This window comes from Stenella coeruleoalba (genome assembly GCF_951394435.1).
Source record: "Stenella coeruleoalba genome assembly, chromosome: 9".
Taxonomy (NCBI): Eukaryota; Metazoa; Chordata; class Mammalia; order Artiodactyla; family Delphinidae; genus Stenella; species Stenella coeruleoalba.
The window spans coordinates 103,663,340-103,675,068 of record NC_137155.1 but is presented as its reverse complement, the minus strand read 5'-3'; the positions used below and the strand labels follow the sequence as shown (position 1 = coordinate 103,675,068).

Here is an 11,729-nt window from a genome sequence, read left to right as displayed (position 1 = left end):
TTACTCTTTACCAAAATAGGATGCATCGCTTTGCAGTTTCCCTTTGCTCTTGATGATACAGCTCAGGTTTTTTTCCCCACGTCAGAAATCTATGTCCCGACAGCAGCGTTGCCTGGAGGGCTGCGGGAAACGCAGCATCACGGGCCCTCCCCAGACCCACTGGGCCAGAATCTGTATTTATCAGCCTTCCAGGATCCCGGCAGCCTCTCCAGCACGTTAACATCTGAGAACCGCCGATTCTGGGTCCCTCACTCTTTTCAACGGCTTTATGGGCATAATTCATGTAACCAATGTGCTAATGGTGAATATTTGTTTCCTTTTAAAAACATATATGTGTATTTTGCACTATTAAAAAATGCCACAGCAAACATCCCTGTGTGTGTGTGTGTGTGTGTGTGTGTGTGTGCAGGACCGTGCAAGGGTTTCACAAGGTTATCATCCTAGAAATTGCTTAGGGAAAGTGTATAAACACATTTTTTTGAATTAACAGACAATGCCAAATTGCCACCCCCAAAGCCGTGCCAACCCGTGCTAAAATTGAGAGTGTGAGCGCCTGTCCCCCACACCTCCCCTTCGGTGACCCGTCCCAGCTGCTCCTCTCTGCCCATCTGATAGGTGAGAGGTCAGCGACCCCCTTCTTCAGCATCCTCTCCACCCAGACTTCCTCCCCAGCAGCCCTCCCGCTGACCCTGATGAAGAACATTCAGTCAGACCCAGGCCTGCTGGCTCCTTCCTCTCCATCCTTACGGCCACTGCCCCAGTGCCGGGGCCCTACCTTGGTCCTCTGCAACCCACTGGCAGCCTGGGCACTCGCTTCAGCCCTTGTGGCCCAGCCCCCGCCCCCTCATCCCCTCCCTGCCCCCTCCTCCAGGGCTGCTGGGTCTGGCCTCCCTGGCATCCCACACGCCCTTGGCTGTAACGCCCGTCCTCTTCCGCTGCTCGGGGCACCTTTGCTGGAGCAGTTTCCCTGCTTACTGCTCTTACGTAACCCTCGTCTTAGAGGAATTCTGTGTCTCCTCTGTGTCTGCGTCTTGCAGCTCAGATTCTTCTTCAACTTCCTGCAGCGTGTTTCTATCCCCCAGGGGCTAGTTCACGCAGTAGGCAGTGAACAAATGAGTGAATGAATGAATGAATGAGTAAACGCCTTCAGATGCTACTGGGGCCAAAATGAACTTTCACAGCCGGCACATCCTCCGTCTTTTCCTTTTGCTACGTTAATTATCAGTGGTGCAGCCCAGCCAAGAGGCGCAGGGGCCAGGTGAGCAAGAGCAAGGGGGTCAGACTGGACCGGGAAGAAGGATGCCCCATGGGAGGGGCTCCAGTGAAACTGGGCCTCTGAGCCGAGCTTGTCCTCTGGACAGAGTGTGTGGTTTATTCCGTTAGCTGCGGGGTAGGCTCACCATGTGACACCACACAGATGACTAAGGAGCTGTCCCTGGGTCACAGACCTGCACTGACATCTCTGCCCAGTAAAGGAAAGGGAAAAAAGTCATAGTTATATGTTGAGACTTTCAGTATTTTTAGTTTACAAGCCAACTATTCATCACGTTAAGACACTGATCTATAAATAAATTTGAAGGCGGTGATGCATCTGGGTCTTTGCAGGCCTGAAGTTAGGCAATGATCTGTAAATATATTTGTCTGTGTCATTGATCCCTTCTTTATTAATGTCGTGGCTTTCACTGTGGTTATCAATTTCATTCCCGATTACCAAAGTCCTTACAAAACCTTTGTTCCCTGGCGTGGCCTGCATCGGTCAGTGCTTATGCATTTGAGTAACATAAAGTTACATCCACCTCTGGCTGTGGTTCAGATGCGTCGTTAATTTTCATTAGCTCTTCCTGTTCTTTCTATACACTTCTCCCCATTTTCATTGGGTTTTTCTATTATCTGGAGATGCTTCTCCTATATGGAGTGCACATTACCTAAATGCTCTTGAACTGAAGGTAGGTACATTTCCGACATAGGGACACTTTACCTTCTCTGCAAAAGTTAAGCCTATTTCGTTAGTTATGTAAGATTTCTCGTTACTTTTTATTACTGTCTCTGTGGTTGTTGATTCTACAGCAGGCTTTATGGTCAGGCAGTCCTGTATCCATGCAGGGCAACCTTAGATGAGGTTTGTTTCCCACGAATATTCTCGTGTGAGGCCATCCAGCTAACGCATTGTGTGAACTGTGACTGACGAGATGGGACCGAGGATGTCTGCTGTTTTTACGTGTGCTTACAAATCTCTTTGTCTTTCTAGATGGCTACCATACTTACCTTGATTATACTATATTTTGCTTATATTAGAGCAAACTAGTAAAACTTGAATGCAAAAAAACCTCCCACACTTACAAAAAAGAAAAAAAAAGAAAAAAAACACAAAAAAGAAAAAACAAAAACAAAAAACCTCGAATGCGGCTCTTGCAAACTGCATAAATGCTACTTAGTATCACCACTGGCTACAGGCACGAGCCCTTTCATATCGCTCAGATCACAGACTAAATGCAGACACTGTCTTCTTTAGGAAACCCTGGGAATATAACAACAACCAGGCATATATTGTTTCTTAAGATTTTTTTTTTGATGTGGACAATTTTTAAAGTTTTTATTGAACTTGTTACAATATTGCTTCTGTATTATGTTTTGGTTTTTTGGCCGCCAGGCATGTGGGATCTTAGCTATACGACCAGGGATCGAACCCGCACCCCCTGCATTGGAAGGCAAAGTCTGCACCACCGGACGGCCAGGGAAGTCCCAACCAGGCATGTTTTATTTTTTCTAAATGAAAATAGTTTCCTTTTGACTATGAGAAGTTCAAAGTCACATTTCCAGATAATATCAAAAAGTTTGATAAAGAAGGTTGTAGAAGACACTTTTGTCAGTTCCTCCCCGTGTCCTCCACGCAGCAGGTACCTGGGGCGTCCTGGAGCAAGGGGCTTTCACTCCGGTCCTGCCAGGGGCGTGGAGGTGGGCTGAGGGCTGCAGGGTGGGTAGCCCCCGGGCATAGCCCTCCGGCCACCACGGCTTCTTCCGCGGCCCTGCGGCCTCGGAGAGTGCAGCTGCGCACAGCCTCCTCCGGGCGCTCACGTCCTGGGCCAGCTCCCCACATCCCCAGCGCACTTCCGGCGTTGGTCCTCAACCAGAGCTCACGCATTAAAATCCTCGTCTCAGGGTCTGCTTCTGGAAGATTCCAACTTAACAGAGTAGTCAAAAGAAACAAAACCTGCTGCTAATAATCAAACAACGATCCAGATGTAACCAAGGGAGGGTATTCTTCCTAATTTTTCTAAACCCGAACTTGGTTTCCTCCTCCCTCGGCCCCAAATTCTTTCTACACACACACACACACACACACACACACACACACACACACGCACGCACGCACGCACGCACTTTGGGAAAAGGAGGGTGGGGATCCTATTCCATTCCTTCTGTTTCCCGAAGCCCTCGTGTGCCCAGGACAATGGACCACCCTGAGGATGACGACTGCATGAGGACCCCAGGAGACGCGCTCCAGAGTGGAGGATGGATTACTCCCCGGAGGCAGGGGCAGGGGTGGTGGGCAGACAGCACCGCCGTACATTTCAGGTGGCTCCTTCTCCCTCTGTCCCCGGAGCCACCAGAGCTACACCCCAGCTTCCTGTTCGTCCTTCCCTCTGCCTAGTGGGGCCGCCTTCCCCCGTGCTCGTGGCGACACTGCCTCACCCATTTAGCCCCAAGCAAATATGACCTCTGTTTTGAAATTGACCTTGAGTCTCTCCTTCCCTTTCGCCAGATGTCCCCCTCACTCAGAATTCCCCAGCCCTTGCTTGTCTTCCCCAAGGCCGGGGACCTGGGTCACACTTTTCTGTTTTCTCAGAGCCTGGCATAAAGGCCTTCAGAAAACGCCTGTTTCTTGGTTGATGGAAGTGGAGAGGTTTTTACTGTTCACAGCATCAGAGCTGGGAATCCCTGGCCGAGTCGCTTGGATCTTGAGGTTCACGTGGGAAATTGTGGGCTCATTTTGATTATTTCAGTTATCCACACTGCAACACTTTTAGTTCTTCAGGAGAATTTTAAGAGGTCCTTTAAAAAATCATCCAGTGGTCTTGCAGTAAACTCTTGTGCTAGTGATATTTAGCATGTAATGACATTTAATTTTTCCCACGTCAATCACAATAAGCATGGCTCACATTCAGGGCGTGTTTGCTATGAGCCAGGCACTAGTCTAAGCTTTCAGAAACATATCAATTCGCTTCGTGTCCCCGAGATCCCAGGAGGCAGCAGGAACGGTGTGCAACAGACACAGAATTGCAGTCGCCCCTCACCTTGCTGGTGCGGGGGTGGCAGAGCTTGAGCGAGTCAGTGCGGAGAGTGCTGGCTGCATCTCCCTGGCAGGCTACCCATGACGCCAGCGAGGCGTTTCCAAGTGCTCCCTGAAGGATAAAGAGCTGCACGAATGGTGTCGTACTGTTGAGAAACGGGCCCCTCTAAAAATACTTATCATTTGTATTCACCCAGCAAGACTGCTGCTACGAAGCACCTTTCTTATGTTGCTTCCGTAACATTTAAACGGCATTTGGAAAAAAAAAAAAAAGACAAAGACATAGTAACTACCCAGAAGAAAACCAGTATCTATCACCCGGCAAGCAATTTTATTGGAGGTTGGCCCCGTGGCTTGGGAGATCTGGGACTATGTGTAGACAGACTAATTTTCCTATTAGCATAGAGTCAATCTTTAGCCCCAAACACTGCCTAAACACGAGCTTTTAAATGAGGCGTGTTTGAAATAGCATGGTTGAAAAAGACACAGCAGTAAATCAAAAGACCATCGTAAATCAAGGTCTCACATTACCGAACCTCGTGTCTCCTTTGTGAAATGTGTGATGAATCTTTCAGTTGCCTGGAAAGTGATCCTTCCTGTTGGAGAGATGGAGCGAAGGTCCCCTCACCTTGGCGACGCTTATTAGGCCTGAGTTTGATCCAGCCACCTGCCACCTTCCTGAAGACCACAGAAACCTGCCCATGTTCTGTCATTCAGAGCAGTTTATACAGGTTTTCAAAGAGTGGACATCTATACCAAGATGCATTTGCTTCTTTTGTCTTATTTCTGGCCAGTTGGGAAGAGCTGGCTTTTGCCACGAGAAAGGCATTTCTCTGATTGCAAACTTTGTGCCACCACTAGAGTTTTTGTTTCTTTAATAAATTTATTTATTTATTTTTGGCTGCGTTGGGTCTTCGTTGCTTCGTGCAGGCTTCCTCTAGTTGCGGCGAGCAGGGGCTACTCTTTGTTGAGGTGTGTGGGCTTCTCATTGCGGTGGCTTCTCTTGTTGTGTGGCACGGGCTCTAAGTACGTGGCCTTCAGTAGTTGTGGCTCATGGGCTCTAGAGCGCAGGCTCAGTAGGTGTGGCACTTGGGCTTAGTTGCTCCACGGCATGTGGGATCTTCCCGGACCAGGGCTCGAACCCATGTCCCCTGCATCGGCAGGCAGATTCTTAACCGCTGCGCCACCAGGGAAGTCCCACCATTAGAGTTTTACAATATCAGGTTCTCACTCTGAGAGCCCAAGAGTAAGAGTCGCCATCCAGCATCTACTGTGGGGTGGGAAAGGGCACCTATCTGGGGTTGGTGTCGGTCAGGGCTTATTTTCAGGATTTTACCCGGAAAACGAGGCAAGTCTAACATTTCATTTCTCAGTTAATTTCCCCAAGAAAATAAATAGAAAACAAATTATTTGAGTGTATTGTAATTTAATACTCCCAGCTACTGTAATTTAACACTCCCAGCTAGCAAGCATTCACTTATACTTTATAGAGCAGTTGGTTGAAAATAGTGTAGAACTTTTCACAGCATTTATTGATCTATTTCTGGCATATGAATCCCCAGACAGGAACTGTCTATGGGCGAGATTTTACGACCTCAATATAGATCCAAAGCTTTTAATGCACCTTTTGCCTTTATCATAATGTCACTGAGGAAATCAGAGTGGGGAGGAATGGCCTCCTGACACCAAATTCCATGTTTAATTATGTTAAGATGGCTCTGTTTGACACAGTCCTTACATCTAAAGATTTCAGAATAGTTCTTAGCTGATCTGGTCACGTGGCCTCTAAAATTAAACCAACAGGAAGTCCCCCTTCGTGTCGACGATGCAGAACTACTGCTGTGTTCCCAGGGCCCTCAGGACACAGCTAAACCTACCCATCAGGTACTGTCAAGAGAAACAGTAAAGTATCGTCACGCCAACACCAAAATAGGCGTTCTTGTCAGCCTACCTCTGGCATCTGATTCGATAATACTAAGCAACCTTATGTAACTGATGAACTTATTTTATTATTTGGTGAATCCGTTGGTATACATTTCCTGAAGCCTCGCTTAGTTCTTTTATTTTTCTTTTATTTTTTATTGAAGTATAGTTGATTGACAATGTTGTGTTAGTTTCCGGTGCACAGCAGAGTGACTCCGTCATACATACGTAGATATTCTTTTTCAGATTCTTTTCCATTATAGTCTATTACAAGGTTTTGAATATAGTTCCCTGTGCTATACAGTAGGACCTTGTTGTTTCTCTATTTTACACATAGTAGTGTGTACCTGTTAATCCCAAGCTCCTAATTTATCCCTCCTCCCCCAGCTCAAACACATTCTAAAAAAAATCTACATTTTCTTACTCCCCTCGCCCACCTTTTATGATTTTTACATTTTCATGTTTTCATGTTTTACATCTTCATGTTTATCCTTTTGCTGTTCATTGTGGTTATAATCACTTTCACAAACTTTTTTGACTGTTTTTTTTAAATCTATGTACTGGCTTATTTAAGTGATCTACAATTCTTTTATATATTTGCTTTTCCTATTGTGATTTTCCCTTTCTTATAGATTCTTGCTTCTTTTCTATTTAGAGAAGACATTTCAATATTTCTTTCAGGATAGGTTTAGTATTAGTGTATTCTTTTAGTTTTTGCTTGTCTGAGAAATTCTTTCTCTCTGCTTCTATTCTAAGGATAATCTTGCTGGGTAGAGTACCCTCTGTTGCAGGTTTTTCTCCTTCAGGACTTTGCATATAGCTTGCCACTCCCTCCTGGCCTGCAATGTTTCTCTAGAGAAATCAGCTGATAGATACCCTTATGTGGTCCCCTTGAAATGAACTCTTTGTTTTTCTCTTGCGGCCTTTAGACTCCTCTTTAACTTTTGCCATTTTAATTGTCATATGTCTTGATGTAGGTCTGTTTGGGTTCATCTTGTTTGGGGCCCTCTGTGCTTCCGGTACCTGATGCTTAGTTCTTTTATGATAGTAGAGGATGTCCTTAAAATATCCTTTAACAGAGCCCTAAATGGGACAAGAAATAAGGTTTCACCCTGGCCTTGTCCCTAGTGCTCTTATTCTACGCAGAGGAACAGAATGATGGTGCTGTAACTGAGTACTTGTCGGAACTATGGAAAAGTAGTTTGCCCTTGGTGCCTCCATCATCCTATTCCGTGGAGGATACAGCTGTCCTTCATGAGGATAGCGAAATAGGTCAGGGTTTTAGACGTTTAGAACACGACCTCAGCCTTGCTGTGCAAATACCAGCACTTGGTATGCTGATATTTAAAGCACAGGAATCTCTTTTCAAAAACTAACCTGGCGTCAGTTATCACAGTAACCTGATCAATTTTATTCACGGCTTTATTGAGATACAACTGTTGTATATACACATGCACAGGTTTGATGTATACACTTTGTTTAGTATGGACATGTGCTTTCACCTGTGATACCATCACCACAGTCAATAAACTTATCCATCACCTGCTAACTTCCTCATGCCCCTACCGTCTTTGTCATAAGAACACTTAACATGAGAGCTACACTCTTAAAACTAATTTTCAAGAAAAAAAAACCAGAATTGTTAACTGGAGGCACTAAGTTGTACAACAGATCTCTGGAAACTGTTTATCCTGCGCAACGGAAACTTTATGCCTATTACCAACTCCACATGTCTCCCCTCCCCCAGCCCCTGGCAACAACCATGCTACCCTCTGCTTCTGTGAGTTTGATTACTTTAGATTCCTCAGATAAGTGGAATCATGCAGGATTTGTCCTTCTGGGACGGGCTTACTTCAGTGAGCGTGATGCCCTCCTGGTTCATCCATGTTGTAGCATAAAACAGAATATAACGTGTATTCTTTTTTAAGGCTGAATAATATTTGATTGTATGTATACATCACATTTTCTTTATCCATTCATCTTTCGATGGACACATAGGTTGTTCCCATATCTTGGCTATTGTAAGTGATGCTGCAACAAACTTAGGAGTGCAGATAGTTTTGAGCAATCTATCACATAAATACTGTCAAAAGCCTAACCTAATTAGCTCAACATGGATCATAGACCTAAGTGTAAAATGCAAACCCCCTAGCAGATAACATAGGAGAAAACCTAGATGATCTTGGGTACGGTGATGCTGTTTTAGAAACAACACCAAAGACACGATCCATGAAAGAAATAATTGTTTAGCTGGATTTCATTAAAATTAAAAACTTCTGCTCTGCAAAAGGCAATATCAAGGGAATTAAAAGATAAGCCACATAGTGGAAGAAAATATTTGCAAAAGACACATTTGATAAAGGGTTATTATCCAAAATAGACAAAGAACTCTCAAAATTCAACTCAACTCAAAGAACTCTCGAAACTCAAGAAAACAACCCAACTAAAAAAACTGGCCAAAGACCTTAATAGATACCTCAGCAAAGAAGATATACAGATGGCAAGTAAGCATGTATGAAAGGATGCTCCACATCCTATGTCATCAGGGAAATGCAAATTAAAACAGCAATGAGACACCACTACACACCTCTGAGAATGGCCAAAATCCAGAGCACCGACAACACCAAATGCTGGCGAGGATGTGGGGCAGCCGGAACGCTCACCGCTGGTGGGGACGCACGTGGTGCAGCCACTTTGCAAGGCAGTTGGGCGGTGCCTTTCAAAATGAAACGTACTCTTACCATATAATCCAGCAAGCATGCTCCTTGGTACTTACCCAGAAGAGCTGAAAACATATCTCCACACAAAACCTGCACACAAATACTCAGAGCAGCTTCATTCATAATTGCCAAAAATTGGAGGCAACTCATACGTCCGTCAGTAGGTGAGAGGATAAATAACCTGTGGTGTATCCAGAGAGTGAAATATCATTCGGTGCTAAAGAGAGATGAGCTGTGAAGCCACGACAAGGCATGGAGGAACCATAAGGCACGTCACGAAGTGAAAGCCAGTCTGGAAAGGCGACACACTGCATGATTCTGACTCTATGACAATCTGGAAAGGGCACAGCTATGGAGATGGTAAAGAAATCAGTGGTTTTGGAGGGGAGGGGTTGGGAAAAGCTGAATAGGTAGAGCACAGAGGATTTTAGGGCAGCGAAAATACTCTTTATGATATGATGATGATGGCTATATGTCATGGCACGTTTGTCCAAATCCACTGGGTGTACACCACCCAGAGTGAGCCCTAGGATAAACATGGACTTGGGTGATTCTGATGTGTCAATGGAGGTTCACCTTTGGTAAAACAAGTGAACCACTCTGGTGAGTGCTGTCAACAGAGGGGAGGCTGTGCCTGCGTGTGGGCAGCGGGTGGCCAGCTGGCCGTATGGGAAATCTCTTTGTCTCTCAGTTTTATTGTCGGCCTAAACTGCTCTTAGAAAAGCAAAGCTGTTAAAAAAAAAAACTTAGCCTAGGCAATGGATATTGGAGATGAAGATCTTAAAAGTTAATTTAATTTTTATATCCTTTAAGTTTCACTAACCCGTTTTCAGGAAATTGCGTACTTAGACTAACTTACTCTGTGCTCCCCCTATAGAAAACTCTTCAGAACCATAACTTAGCGTCCTGCCTGTAGATTTTGCAGGGGGCTGATAGAACCCCTGCAGCTCATCTCTGTGCTTTCCAGGGGTTTGCCATGGACTGTGCTGTGGGCCGACCAAGAGACGTGTGCACCAGATGCCCCTTCAGGGCCGGCCTCTGCTGCCGAGAGCCTCCCTGACCACAGGCACGCCCTTCCCTGGGTGGTCCACGTCTAGCGATGGGCTGGGGGAGGGGATTTGGGGGGCTCCTCTGATGGGCCATGGTGGCCCACTCTGCCCTGCAGGCTCCTGGCCTGAGCCACAGCTCCCCAACCCTGCTTCCTCCCCTTTCCTCTGTGCGGATGTCCAACACAAACTCCATCCCAGCTCCTGTTTCTGGAAAACCCAACCTTTGACATGGCCCCTCCTAGTCACCCTCTGTAAAGACACCTAAGGCACAGCATTCTCCTTCTGTGTCCTTTCACTAGGTAGCATCCAGACTTCTGTCACCCAGGGTTTCCCCTCATTAAGCTCCAGGGCTGCTTCCTGGAAGGGGAGGGGGCAAGGGGACGAGTGCCCCTCGGTTTGTCACTTTCTCTCCATTCTCTGATTCACATTCTTGAGTAACTTCCCAGAAGGGGAAGGAGAGAGCACGAAGTAAACTCTGTAAATGTCGTATCTGAAAATGATCGTATTCTACCTCACGCTTGATTGGTGGTTTGGTGGGCTGCAGAATTTTAGGTGAAACAGACTTTTCTCCCTAGGAACCTTGAAGAGGTTGCTTCATTATTTTCTAGCATCTAGTGTTGTGTATGGAAAATCAGATGCCAATCTGATTCTTGTCTCTTTGTGTGTTCTGAAGTGATATATTGAGATGTGGGTCTCTTTTTCATTTATTGTGCTGAGAACTCTCCATTTGAAGACTTTTTTTTTTTTTTTTTGAGGTATGGGAAAGTCCCATTTGAAGCCCCATTTGAAGACTTTTGATTCTGGTAATTTCTGATAATCTCTCTTTAACAACATTCACCCCTCAGATTCTTTACACTCTCTTTCTGGGACTCTTATTGATTAGATGTTGAAATTTTTTGGATTGATGTTCTAAGTCTTTTATTGCTTCCCATATTTTCCATCTGCCTTTTTCCCCAGCTCCGTCTTACAACTTTTCTGTTAATGTTTTCAATTTCAGCATTCTTTTAAAAGTTACTTGTCCTCTATTCTTTCCTTTTTCATGTCATCCTATTCTTGTTTTACGAATGCATTTGTTCCCCAGGATCTCTAAGATACTATTTGGAGTCTTTTTTGAAGTTCTGTTCTGTTTCTTGCAACATCTCAGATCACTCTAGGTTTTTTTTTTTTTTTTTTTGCGGTACGCGGGCCTCTCACTGCTGTGGCCTCTCCCGTTGCGGAGCACAGGCTCCGGACATGCAGGCTCAGCAGCCATGGCTCATTGGCCCAGCCGCTCTGCGGCATGTGGGATCCTCCCGGACCGGGGCACGAACCCGTGTCTCCTGCATCGGCAGGCGGACTCTCAACCACTGCGCCACCAGGGAAGCCCTACTCTAGGTTTTTAATATACTGTTTTAGTTTATTTGTATTTTGAAAAACATTTTTTGTGTAATTTCAGAAGCATTGTACACTTATGGAATTGGAAAATGAAAACTGAAAAACGCAACAGTTAAAAAAAAAAAGTATGTCCCACCACCTAGAGATTAGCACTGCTCGAATCTGAGTACATATCTTTCCAGATACACATATATATGCACATGTATAAACACACATACGTTGGTGTACTTACAAACACACTGTGTATATATATATTTTTAATTGAAGTATAGTTGATTTACAATGTTGTGTTACTTTCTGGTGTACAGCAAAGTGATCCGGATATATATATATATATTCTTTTTTTTTTTTTGACTGTGCCGAATGGCCTGC

At 45.1% G+C, this 11,729-nt stretch overlaps 1 long non-coding RNA gene across 1 annotated transcript in view; it reads right to left on the bottom strand.

The window, feature by feature from the left end:
• Positions 1–3,122: 3,122 nt before the first annotated feature.
• LOC307191569 overlaps positions 3,123–11,729 on the bottom strand; it is a 28,051-nt gene continuing 19,444 nt past the window's right edge. Inside the window, exons 3-4 of the long non-coding RNA XR_013829801.1 lie at positions 8,802–8,930; positions 3,123–3,168 (exon numbers count right to left, since the gene is read on the bottom strand). This is a non-coding gene — a long non-coding RNA (uncharacterized lncRNA). The remainder of the gene's footprint in view (positions 3,169–8,801; positions 8,931–11,729) is intronic.